The sequence below is a fragment of the Triturus cristatus genome, chromosome 9, assembly GCF_964204655.1.
Source record: "Triturus cristatus chromosome 9, aTriCri1.1, whole genome shotgun sequence".
Taxonomy (NCBI): domain Eukaryota; kingdom Metazoa; phylum Chordata; class Amphibia; order Caudata; family Salamandridae; genus Triturus; species Triturus cristatus.
The window spans coordinates 126,016,013-126,029,847 of NC_140592.1; the positions used below are offsets into that span (position 1 = coordinate 126,016,013).

At 41.7% G+C, this 13,835-nt stretch overlaps 1 protein-coding gene across 3 annotated transcripts in view; it reads right to left on the reverse strand.

Moving 5' to 3' along the window:
- Positions 1-13,835, reverse strand: part of CHL1 (cell adhesion molecule L1 like) — a 463,163-nt gene that overhangs the window by 369,499 nt on the left and 79,829 nt on the right. The window contains exon 2 of one of the 3 annotated variants that reach the window (XM_085624522.1): positions 7,215-7,315. The exons of the other annotated variants lie outside the window; for them this stretch is intronic. The gene's annotated coding sequence lies outside the window, so the exon portion shown is untranslated. The remainder of the gene's footprint in view (positions 1-7,214; positions 7,316-13,835) is intronic. 3 annotated transcript variants of the gene reach the window in all.

Here is a 13,835-nt window from a genome sequence, read left to right on the forward strand (position 1 = left end):
CCAGCCCAACTCGGACCAGCACCCACTCCAGCCACTCAAGCAAGGAACCTAGTGATAATGTTGGACAACCAACTCTCGATGATCAACAAAATCAACATGCTTGCCTCCTCCTGCTGCCACACCCTCCAGAATCTCCCCAAAATCAACAAATGGCTCCTGCTTAACACCCAAAAAACCATCACTCAAACTCTTATCTCCAGAAAACTGGACTACATCAATGTCTCTAGTTCAGCAATACCTCTCAGCTCACCAGGAAGCTACAGATCATCAAAATACAACAGCCAGACTCATTCTCAAACTCCCACTCCACACGCTCATCTCCACACATTTCAAAGACCTCCAATGGCTCTCCGTCCACAAACACACACTCTTCTAGCTCCTCACATGGACATTCAAAGCCATGACCCAATAATAATAGTAGAAGGCTTTCTTTTATTTTTATCAAGGCATCTCTTGCTTCCTGTTAACGCATCCTTGAGGTATTTCCGAACTTTGGAAAGCTGACCTTCTAGAAGAGAAGGGTTCTTGACTTTCTATGGCCATTCTCTGCCCAGATATCCACCCACTGTTTTGTATGTCATATTTCAGACTTTTTCCACGACTGAGAAACATGTAGAATCCGATCTCATGCACTCTCATTTATTGTGCATTTAGATAATTTGCCCAGAACTACAACGGGAAGATTTGAACTTGGTGAGATTTCTATGCGCGTCTAAACTGAGAAGCCCCTCCACATATCTTAGCAAGGATGCTCCCGCATCTTGCTGTACTTAAATAGAGGTGGAAATCTTACAGTTCAACCCCATAAAAATATCTTGCAGACATAGGTTTTAACCATGCTATTACTATTTAAAGAAAAAAAGAACTTTCCCACATTTGGGTTCTAATTAACATGCTTGCAGAGCCAATACAGTCAATAAAATGCAATCAAAATGAATACACCTTGAGTCTTTCTTATTCATCAGGGTCCCTCGATAATTGAGTCAAAGAGAGAGTATTGAGGGTCTAAATTACCCTTATAGATTTCTCATACCAAAGTGCACATTGATATTGCTCAAATGAAACCAAGTTTGATTCTGTACGAATCACCTTCAGAGCAGTTGGTCTTTCAGACAAAGCACTTTTTGCCTTGGGCCATTTCCCAACTGACAATTATGAGTCAGCAAGGCTGGTAAGTTATGTTATTAAGTATTTCTAAAGCGTGTGTACACCAAAAAGGTTTAGTGGCGCTGGGGCAGAAGAAGCAAAGAACTCGGAGCTTAGCCATAAGCCTATCTAAAGAGCCATGCTTTTAGCGAGGTCCTAAAGCTCATATAGGAAGTTGTGGCTCTAATGTATGGGGGAATAAAATTCAACATGGATAGGGCAGTCACGGCAAACCTTGAGCCGCACAAGGGTATGCCTCCAGGATACACGGCTCTGCCCAATTCCATGTGGTTGATGTTCCTGCACGCCAAATAACTTGATGTGGAAACACCGGGTCCAGTTTTATCTGATGGAGAAACCTACCCCATAAAATCACATGTGGGTCTGAGCAGGGGCTGTGAGCTGTGGCATAGCCCGGCCACCACATGACACCCCAACACCACAGAAACTCTTCCTACAGGTAAGCTACATCCTGCGTGAATCCCACCAGACTCCCTGCCCGTGAGCCGCACAGGACCACCAGTTCCATTCACCATCTGCTCAAAACAGGCGTTAAATGGGAGTGGGAAAGTACCTGGAATCAGGACAATTATGTCGAAATGGACCCTATAATTCCATGGTCGCATGTTTAAGCCCCACTCTGGAGATACAAATTTTTATTTGGACAATGAATGGATGAAATTAACAGCTGAAATTGACGAATCAGCACTGGGTAATTTTGGCATGCCAGCATCATGCACCACGTAATCAACATTGTGAGAGCGAGGCTGATCCAGCAGAACCATGCAGGAAGCATGTCATTAACTTGCCCCATAAGCTATCTACAGTGGGCAAATGGCGACCCATTATACGTTCTATTAAGATGCACCAGCGCTGCTGTGAATGACCGCGGTGTAGTTAACTTTCCAGACTAAATTGGATCCCAAGAGATTTGCCATCTATTAATATCTCTATTTAATTACAACCATCTAGCTCGAAATTCTCACTATACAGAAGCCTTTCCTTCAACACTTGGCTTTGCCAAAAAACATAATTTTTGTTCTTGCTTAATTTATGCAAATTTAATTCAAGCTTCATTATTCTGACAACGCATCTGAAGAGCATTGAAAACCCAGGGGGTTCGATTCATAAAGAACAAATTATCCACATAATAAAAAGCTCTACTGTTCTACCTGGCCCAACCTAAGCCAAAACATTATAGCCTTTTTCAGACATGCAAAAAATTCCTCTACATTAAATTGAAAAGCGATGGCCCCAGAGTACCTCGCTGCTGATCCCCTTTGTTGCATTATTTTTCAGTATAGATCTTTATCTAAGCTTTATTTTTTTCTTGTCTTCACAATCAGCCAGATCTCAGGATCAAGTGCACTTATAATTATTATGATAATTAGTAGAGGGAATTAAAGGCCCTCTTATCCAGTTTTTTCACAGTCCTCTGCCGTTCACAACATTAGATGTTGACGTGCAAAGCGCAAAGCATTACTCTTGACTACGCTGGACCGATCTCTCAAGTACCTTTGTTATATGTTTACATTTAAGCTCTCAAGTGGGTCAAGTAAATCAATTTCTGGTGTGTAGCATTGTCCACTTCTTGCAAATGTTGTACCAGTGCCCCCCTGCAGGAGGCAGAGGCCTCCTTCGATTCTAGATTCTTTTTAGCCGTGAAGTCAAATTCCCTCCAATCCAATCAGGATATATTTAAGGGGTATATGGGAGAATTTTCAAAACAACATGTTTGGTCTGTTTTTCATTTCCAGTCTGCAAACGGTTACCAGGTTCCAAATTTATACTCTCAATATCACTTCAGTGTCTGGCACGTCCTTCTCCCACACAAGACACTTGAAACACATGGGCTAATTAAAAAACAATTTAGTGTTATTGCAGGAAAACAACCCAGAAACTTGTCAGCTAAAACTAAAGCCAACTTGCATATTCATGTTTTGTAGAACATTCTCATACACAAGCCCAATACGCATTCATTATACAACCTGCGCCCAGCAACAACAAACACAGATTAAATAACAGATTAAATTAAATCAAATAAGGTGGAAAGCACATTCATTATCAATTTGAGATAAATATGGAGATTCGGTGTCTATATTAAAAGAGTGATTGAGTCTAGGATGGAGAGATGTAGAGAGGGGGAGAGAAAGATACACAGAGAGAGGGAACGGGGAGAAAGGGAGCTGACAACTGCAGGCTGTGTCAGAGAGGCAGGGCGAAAGAGAAGGCAGAAGAGAGGAATACAGAAGCAAAGAGAGGGGAAGAGAGAGAGGTAGAGATACGTAATGGAGAAGAAGTGTGAGGGAAAATGAAGAAAATCGAAATGACCAGGGAATGTAAAGACAACCACATAGAGGAAACAAAAGAATAATTGAAAGAAACTTAAGTAGTGTGAAGGGTCAGAGCGCATGCTTGAAAGAGGGATCACAAGAAAGAAATAGGGTGAGAGGCAAATATATTCACCCTTTTCACAATAGCCCTCTTTTAGGAAAACAGCCCCAACTAAAAAAGACAATTGATGTGTCAATCAGGAGCATTCACTCATTCATTTACAGCAGTGTAACAGGGCTTTAATAAGCACTGATAGAGATTTTGCACAGCACGTTCAATTGCTCAACATTTACAGGTAACATGCAATAAGGCCATAAGTTGCCACAATGGCACCTTCCACTTCATAGTTTACAATTTGTATTTTTTTTTGTTGCAGTTTTATATAACGCAAACTCGACCTGTAAGTAATGGAGCACTTTACATGAGCACCAGTTACATTATACAAGGACGTATTAACTTTTGTGTTTTCGAGATTAAGAGATTTGCCCAGAATCAAAGGATGTTGAATCAAAGTCCAGACCCAAACCTGGTTCCCCAGTTCCAAAGTCGGCAACTCTGGCCGTTACGCCATATCCTCTCCAAATCAGAACGCGTCAATGGGACTGTAGGACCATATTACATGGTTATCCGTTATGTATACTCTGAATATATTACGTACAATAGTAGACAACGTGAATTGCACATGGAACGCTGGCAACTAAAATTTCTAAAGGTCTGATTTCGAGTTTGCCAGATAGGTTAATTGGTCACACACAGGACGGCTGTCTGTTGTGCCCTATTACAAATGCCATAGACTATAACGCATTTGTAGAAAGACAGACGTGATATCTGTCTCGTTTGTGATGGAGTAACCCGTCAGCCAAACTCTAACTCAAGTCCTAAATCCCTTTGCAGTCAGAAGAACATTTTCCTAAACAACCCTTTCAGGTTTTATTGAGAAAGTAAATTATTATTTTATGAACATCTCCAACATTTTGGCTATATTAATCCAGCAGCGAGGATGCAGCTACAGAATATGGGCCTGATTTACGGTTCAGTAGTATCATACATTGTTCCATTTTTTGGAGGACACTAAATAGGATAGATTCCATCAGTTACATTTTGCTCCATCTCAAGTTTAGCATTTTAGAGGAAATGTATCCAGGAGTATCTGCTCCAAATTTAGAGTTGTATCCACTTTCCACTTAACTCTTCCTCCTTTCAGTTTGACATGTTTGGCATTATATCCAGGTTGGTTAAGGTTTGCTGAAGCTGTGTGGTAGGGGCAGTGTCCTCTGCTTCCAAAGACATAGCAATTGCAGAAGAGTCGTCTTTGTAGCTGCTCCACAGGTATGCTGGGATTGGAACACCATCCATGGTTCATACAAAAACTTAAAGGCTGGATGATCCCCAGAGCAGTCAGAAGAATTCCTTTCCACCACTCATAGCCCTTATTACAATTGGGTAAGTAGTCACATTTAGAGTGATAACAGCACCTTCACTCCAAAGTGGGATTTTAAATTATGCACAGATTGTGTTCAAATGTTGCAGTTTATTTCAGGGTACAACTTGACAAACTGTTGCTTCAGGAAAATGCAACATATCAAGTTTTGCGTCTTTGAACATGGGAAAGCTTGCCGTAATATAGAGTTATCCACATGCAGAACTCGGGATGTATGGGTAATACTGCACCAGGTGAAACTGATCACCACCGTATCAATATTTCTCTTGGCAGTATTATTACCACACAATTATCGCCAAATTGGTCAATGAGGGCCTGAGCAAGTTTTATTCCTAGTAGGCTCAAATAAGTGCCTCTTTAAACCCCTACTTCTAATCCTTCCCAGTTGAAAATGATAATTATAAACATTATGAAGCCATCAGATCTGCATATCCCAACGCTTATGTAATAGATCGCAAATACCCAGCAGAGAATCTTCACCCCACCTCCTGTAGAAAGGAGCTTAGGGGTGAATGCACACATTGTAACCCCAGATGCAATTGACAAGACGTCACTGGGTACCACAGATCAATGCACAGGTACCAATAACCAATTTGGAAACAAGAACCTTATGTATCCTGGATACCTATCAAAAGGCCCCCACTATATTCTAAACAATGGAAATTTCCTGAAGCTACTGGAAAGTCGTGCACCCCGTGCACACTTAACCAGCATGGATATACAATCAATTGCGTTCCTCTCAGCGAGAGGTAAGTAATCGAAGGAACCAACTTTAATAACACAGTCCAGACCCGAACAAGAACCCCATATGTGGCATGAAAAGGATCATTTTAGCAACTGGGGAATAAAGTTAACAAGACATGGGACTGAAGCATACCCAGTACACTTCTGCAGCCTCAGTATGACTGGTCATGGAGTTTATAAGAATATGAACACAACTCCTTATTTGTGACTAGTACGTAACACAAAAAGTGGATCAAACTGCTCAAAGACAAACCCGAATCAATATTTAAGCAATCACATCCTGCAGCTGTTGGGACAGAATCGGAAGACCTCTACTGGTGGTGTAATCAGACGCCATATGCACAAATGAAAGCTTATTGATCAGTGAATCTATAGCTATTGGAGTTAAAACTGTCTGAAACTGACAAAGCTTTGCAAGATAATAAAATTCTATTCAAATCATCAGTATCACCTGCTCCTTGCGGTACAGCATCTATGGATGAGAGGTGAACGTTGACACATCGCACTGGTGGAAGGTGCCAAATGAGCATAGATTCCCCTATGTGAATGAGTTACAACCTCATTTGAGGTGTTTGTTAACTTTTCAATGGTTTGTGACAGCTATTGTGGTCAGAAACAATTGATACACCTCAGTACAAACAACTTATAGAATGCTTTGTCCTTTCATGCTCCCTTCTAATTGTGATTAGGAGCTAGTCCCAAAACCCCATTTGCAATTCAGAAAAGCTTTCCAAATTGCTAAAGGAAGGTAATTACTTGTAAAAAGGCTTTTTGTGACTGCTCATCCTGTGATTTTGTAAATCGCTTGGTTTTCTTCCGCAAAAGGGGTTTTCACTTTAGGTCCATGGTCGCCTTGTCTGAGGAATACGCAGACAGTAAGTGTGTCAAACTCATAGGGGAGTGCTTACAATGTAATGAAAAGAAATATAGATATTCTTAGTTAAGCTACATTTAACATGAAACAATGTAAGCTAACCAATACAAAGGTAAGCACATCCTTCATTTAATGTGAATTCTGGAATGCAAGAGGGGTTTTGCTGAAATAATCGCTATCCTTGTGATGAGTGTAGCTACAAGAAAATATTGTCAATCAAATTCTCTAAGAGAGGAAGTTTGGAAGCAATGCAATACGTTGTATTTGATCCCCTTTCTTGGAAACTGCATTAGGGATTTTCATGCTTTTGGGGTGCTTTTCCAATTATATACCTATTGAGAATTTGTATTACCTAAAAATACACAATGGCTAATATCTTATCCAAAAAGTCAACAAAGGACTGAGGACCATTTACACTTAATCTACACTAGTGATGCTTGAAGAACAAAACATAGGATTGGTTCGAAATCATTGAGAAGAGAAAGGACTCTTTTTGAGTTCTTAATCATTGAAATGATTTTGGACACGTTAGAGTAAAAATCTTACAAAACTTTCCAATTGGTTCCAGCAGCCAACTTTCTCTCATCTATACCCAAACTGATGCTCAAATCAGAAAGTGACCAACACCCTCTTCAGATAACACTTAAGCTGCACACGATAGGATTCACCACTCACCTCGATTCTAATGTTGTAAATGATTCTGAATTATAACTTAAGGTTCCCTTCCTTGTTCAGTTCTCTGATGCTCCTTTGGAAATCTCACACTCTATAAATACCTGTATATACAGACAACATCAAAAGTCAATGCACTCTTAGATCATCAGTGGCCCAACATTGCTACAGCGGTGTGTGAAGGCAGAGGAACTAAGCATGTATTCATGAGTAAAGTACAACCACATGTCATTCTATTATGCCATCCAAGGTGTCAGTGAGACTAGAGTCAAGGCAAATTGAATGAATTGATCTAGAATCTAGATTACAAACCAAATTAACCTGGAGGATTATTATCAGAGAGTAGTCCTAAATCCTACAGCTGAACATGGGTTGATATAATGTGGAGTGGAATCAAGTTAAGGATACGAAATGAGTACTGTTGAGTGGAAGGGAGGTGGACTAAATCCCATGCACCCGTAGATATAAATGATGCCAACATTTGAAACGGGCTGGGGGATTACCAAAGAAACCACTATTAGAGCTGAGTTTGCCTTCGGTGTAAAGAGGAATCTGACAGGTGTCATGAAGAAGGATTTGCAAAAACTAATTTAGGGTAAAAAATAGAAAAAAACACTCTACTCATTAGAATAGTGAGCATTGGAAACCACCTACCATTTCAGGTGGTAGACGTTCGGTGTTTATTAAACATTTCAGAAATAGCCTTGGCAAACCAATAGGTTCATATGTTCAATTTATCCATGACTCTAGCATCACAACAGGAAGAGGACAATAACATAAAGCAATAACATGAACTGCACTAATTTTGACTATATCTACATGGACTATGGTATAGAGTATAAACGTAAACTGCAAAATTATCAATCTTACAGAAGCTACCTAGAAGAGCCTCAACATGTAGCCAAAAGTACTATCAATTCCTTGTCTTTATGTATGCAACAAAGGAATCTAGAGTAGTAAAGTAGGCTCCCACTTTCCAAAAATAAAACATAAACCCCCCTACAGCGAGTGGGAAGCACTTTCGGACGAGATTTTGAAGATTTTTTAAATGCTGATATAATTGCACTCACGAAATATCACATAGTTGATATTTTTGTAGTCTACATTTATTACACTTTTTACTAATACAGCATAATATATATTCATATTCTAAATGCCCGCATTCTCTTGTTAGAGGAACACCCTGACAGCTGAGCATGCCTGAAATAGGAAAATGATGTTACTGTTGGTTTGTAATATTTAATTACAAGTGAGTGGTGAGCCATAATGCCTCTGCAATACCCTAAATGTACATTACAATGATATTGTAAGTAAACATTAGACATATATTACATAAGGGTACCAGGTTTAAGGTATTGTGCATCTTTACTGTCATGTAACTCTACTGTTACTTGCAATATCCTTAAAATACCTCCAGCAGACGACAAGTGCTCAAGGAGTGCCCCATAAGGTCAGATACACTCATGAGATGGTCTTCTGTGGCCTTAATCGTCGCTATAAATAGCTCAGCGTAGTACTAATTACAATTTTAAGCCCACTGAGGTTGTCGTTTCTGAAAAATATTTGCATCTTGAGTCTGGTCTTTGAGTGAAATCTTTCACAAAATTCACACTTTTTCCACATTTTCTGCTCACAGTTTTGCCTTCACGAAAAATTCCACAGTGCCTTGGAGGAGAAAAATTCCACAGATCATCAGGATGTCTTGTCAAGCTGCAGTAAATTTCCTTTAGTTGTAGTAGGATCCCAAAATCCAGCTCTCAGATGCAGTACCAAGTGATCAAACTGAGTTCTTCTACAAGGAGGCAACAATTTCCTTTGTCTTTGGATATTACTGAACCCTTGAACCTAAGGACGGAAGTAACACTGTAGCATACCAGCTTCAACGACTGGTCCTTGATCCCATATGCCCTGAAAAAGGCTAAATCAAGACTTTTAGGCAGGACAGGAGACAATTGCCTTTAGTGGTCTCTGGCCAGCAGGCTGGATTTATTACGAAGCATGCAGTGACGCATTCTTTCGTCCTGCGTCCTAGGCATATTCTCTTCTCACTGTAAGCAGTCTACGGTATTAAAAGTGTAAACCAGCCACCAGTCGTTGTTGGTGAGTTATGGCCTAATGGCGATCTCATGCTTCGGACTACCAGTTTTTCAGCAAGGTGATGCACTTTCTCACTTGGCCACATGCTATGTGGTATGAAAACTACACAGAGGTACCCAATATTGATACTGGTAAAAACTGGACTCAGCTGCTCTTGTCAATAAAGTATACTTCCAGGCTACAGATATGACTTTGATAACATTTTCAAAACAAATGTAATACATTAAATTAATTACATGTTTCATTTTAATTAGCAGGGAATGTGGCCTGCAGCAGAGAACACCAAGAAAACATGTGATCTGGAATCATGTTATAGTTCAAAAGGCGATGGGACAAATATATCTTCAATCCAACTACTGACATCTGTCCTCTGTACAAAGCAAGCTGTATTACCAGTGTGACAGGCACAGCAGTTTGGAAATATAGACAGCTATTCTTTGAACAGTGCATTTAGCTAAGTCTGGCTAGCAGGCTACCCCCGCTGCAAAGGTCAAAATGCCAGCTGTCTAGAGAAAAATAAAATGAGGTAAACATGACAAAAGTGCCACAATCCCTACATATTCACTAAGTCACCCTGCCTGTCTGTTTGTGTAGGCATTTCCTTCCCAAAACCCTGAAGTTAAAATCCCATGTGATATAATTTTGTTGATTGTCAGAGAGTTCATTTCCTAATGAATCATTATGTCTTGAATATATCATAAGTCCAAATACTCCTTGCGTCTTCGAGGTCAGGTGGCTGCAAGGAAATCTCAGGGGCAGCTCCAAATGCGTTTACACACAGATGGCAGATCTGTTGCATCAGCTGTTGGCATTATTACACACTTTATGTTCCCATAATTCATGTATAATGGACCTTTCACAGAAACCAGAAAAAACACGCACAGAACGCGGAGCGAGTCGGTGCTTTAATGCGAGGAACGATTGCGCCGCCTCAGCTCATTAAGAAGTGAACATTCGTCACGCGGTTTCCTATAGCTAAAAAAAACCCTCATTTACAGCAAATGGCTCCTCAGCTGGGAGGACTGCTGAGGGTCTCTGCAAGGAAAGTGCCCTGACAGTGAAAGTGTTAGAGTTCTTTTATGCATAGCAAGCATCTGCCGTGGACATGGCCTCATTGTGCTTTGAGTTGGGTTTGCAGTGCATTCCCATGTGGACGTGGTGTATTTAAGACTGCGGTATTATGATACAACTGTTGTTTCATGTCGTGTGTAGCACTAGAGGGTGTGTCCCTCTAGCTCTGTGGTCCTCAAACTACTTAATGCTGCGCCCCCCCTGTAAAAAAAAAAAAGACTTCATGCCCCCTTCAATTTTTTCACACTTATGCTGCTAAACTGGCAATTATTAAATATGTCTAAACATATTTAAACACTGCAGTCTAGCTTTGTTACCCCTTTATACACATACTCCCAGTCAGGATATACATGATAAAAGTTGGTAGTGAAGGCCCATTACAAAATGACTTACTGTCACTCATGTTTTTTACACACCCAGAACAAAGCATGATGCTTCTCCTGGCCAGAGACTGGTGACCCCCTGAGATCACTTAAGGCCCCCCCAGGGGGGGCCTGTCCCTCCAGTTTGAAGACCTCTGCTCTAGCTTCAGAGCAAATTGGATAATTTTGCCCATTGCCTTTATGTGGGGCTAGCGTTGCTTGCGTGTTGAAGAGCCCTTTAACAGCTGTGAGAAAATCAGGTGTAGGTTCGTCTAATATATGCTATTGTGTATGTTGTCTTGTACAGCCAGTTGCTCCATCTGAGGACGTGTGCACCATTACCATTAACAGTGTAGGACTGTGGGCAATGGCACTGTTGACAAAGAGCAGTAGATGGCAGTAGACCATGGAATCCAATACAATACACAACACAGGGAGAGGGTGATAGGCACAGAGATCAGCAGTCAGAGTCCCGACAGATTGCAGCAGTATCAATGAGGGGTGGTTGCTCTGTTAAGACAGAGGAGCGCCGCTCCAATGCTCTCGGAGCAGTGAAAAAAGGAAAAATAAAATAATAATAACATAGTTATTATTATTTTACTTTTCTTAGCTACAGGGCTGGGTTAGAGCTGGACGGGGCTGGGGTCACAGGGGTAGGAGTGGTGGGCACACTCTAAGTGAGCATGACGTTTGGCCAGCTGTCTTGCGTCACCTAAACATCATGCGCACTTTGTTAGTTCCCCACCAGGCTGTAATGCACACCTCAGCGGGGAACATGCATAGGCTCATTGTCCCCATCTGAGCACTGAACTATGGTGCTCAGACCAATCACATCGCTGCATTGCAGCATTGTGATTGGCTTAGAGGAGCCTGAGTGCTTCCTGCTTCCATTCCGGGACCCGCATGGAAGAGAAGTGGAGGTGAAACCTGGCCGGCCGAAGAGGTAAGTGTTTTTTGTTGTTTGTTTTATTAACCCCACTTCCTCCCGCCTCACCAACCCCGTTCCCTGCCAGCTGCCACTGGTCTCAAAGCATGGGAGGACACCAGTTGCAACGTGGGGAGATAGCAAAACTTACAGTATATGTGGAGGGCAAAAGGAACAGCCCATCAAGAAGAAAGCAGTCAGAGCACAAGAAGAGAGCAGGAGACACACTGTATGGCGAGAGTAGCCATCAAAGTACGTGGAGAGATCAACAGTCACACAGAAATTACAAACAACAGTAGTCACGATACTGTCAGGAGTGCAGGAGTGTTGGTCTTCCAGTTCGGGATAGACTGTTGATATTGGAACAAAACCGAGGTCAATTTGTATATAACTGGTCCATGCCTGGGAGTTCAAGAATGGATGAAAAGGTGTTAAACAGGAATACAGCTAAAGGGAGGCCAGCAGTTACTAGCTGTTGTCGGTAAAGGTGACAAGCTACCCTGACACAAGTCACAAAAGACTGGGCTGTTTTGATGCACAAGTCTCTGGGTGGATAGATCTTATAAATATGTGAATATCTGCCAATGGCACGGCTGTAGTCTTGATGGTAAATACACAAAGGTTTGTGGCAAAGAAAGATTAATTACAAAACTCTCCGTCTTCAAGTTTCCTTTTCTTCTGTAAAGATGCGACTTAGAATCTAGTTCTGTTTTTACTTTCAGATCAAAGACTTTCTGAATTAATTGTACTCTTCTATTCAGCATGGCCACTGACGATTCATTATCATGTGCATCATTCAGTGTGGTCCCTGATTGTTCAGTATTCAGAACAGTGTGGTCATTGACTATTCATCTTGATGTGCATTATTTAGCGTGGCCAATGACAGTTTAGTATGCTCTGCATTATTCTGCATGGCGAATGACTGCTCAGTAACCTGTGCATTATCAAGTGTGGCCCCAGGATGTTCAGTATTCAGTGCATCATACAATGTGGTTCCTTAACTGTGCGTTGCAACATAGTCTCCTGCACGACTTCCTGGCCCCCGCAAACACAGCAATACAACAAGATCCAGACCTCAGGCAGTTGGTACACGGAGAAACTCAGACTGATGAAACATCACTGCAAATAACTGGAGCACAAATGGAGAATGAGCCAGGACAATGCAGACAAGAGCACGTCCAAATCCATCCTAAGACGCTGCCACCAAATGACCTGGAGAACCAAACAAGCCACTCTGGTGGATTGCAACCATGCCAGCACCAACAGAAACAAAGAAATCTTCGCCAGTGTGAAAGAGTTCACATCACCATCAGCTATCTCCAACTTGATCACTATCTTCTAGGATATCTGCAACAATCTTTCTCAATTCTTCAGCAACATAATTGCCGCCAATTACAGCAACATCAGCCTGTAACCGGACCCGACAAACCTTGGCAAACACATCCTTATCTTATCTAAAGAATCAAAGCTAACAACATGGCTTGTCATCACCCCAGAAGATATCACCACCACCATGAAGGCCATTCACTGAAGGGCCACCATTGGACCCCTGCCCCACCTAGTCTACTCCAGAAGACTACAAACCATCAGCCCCAAGCTCACACCCTTTCTAAATGCCTCATCCTCTTCCACGACCTTCCTAGATGCTTGGGAACATGCAAGTGTCCTCCCATTGCTGAGGAAACCCTTCAACGCTTGCCAACTATAGACAAATCCCCTTACTATCATTCATGGGCAAGGTCCTAGAGAAAATCATTAACAGACACTTCAGAAAATACCTCAACAACAATCAACTCCTTGACACCACTCAGTCTGGTTTCTAACAAAACTACAGCACTTAAACTGACCTCAGCTCTGCCACGGATGACATCTGCATGACTCTGGACAGAGGAGACATGGTGCCCTCATCCTTTTGGACCTCTTTGCAGCATTTGACACAGTCTCCCACCCCATCCTCATCCAATGCCTACACAACATTGGAATACAAGGCAAGACACTCCAATGGATCCGCTCCTTCCTGAATGAAAAGACCAGCCAGTCAGCCTGGCATCATACACCTCAGACGTATGTAACCTCATCTGCAGAGTTCTGTAAGGATCCTCCCTTAGTCCAAACCTCTTCAATTACATACATGACCCCTCTAGCCAGCATCATCCACTCTTGTGAAAT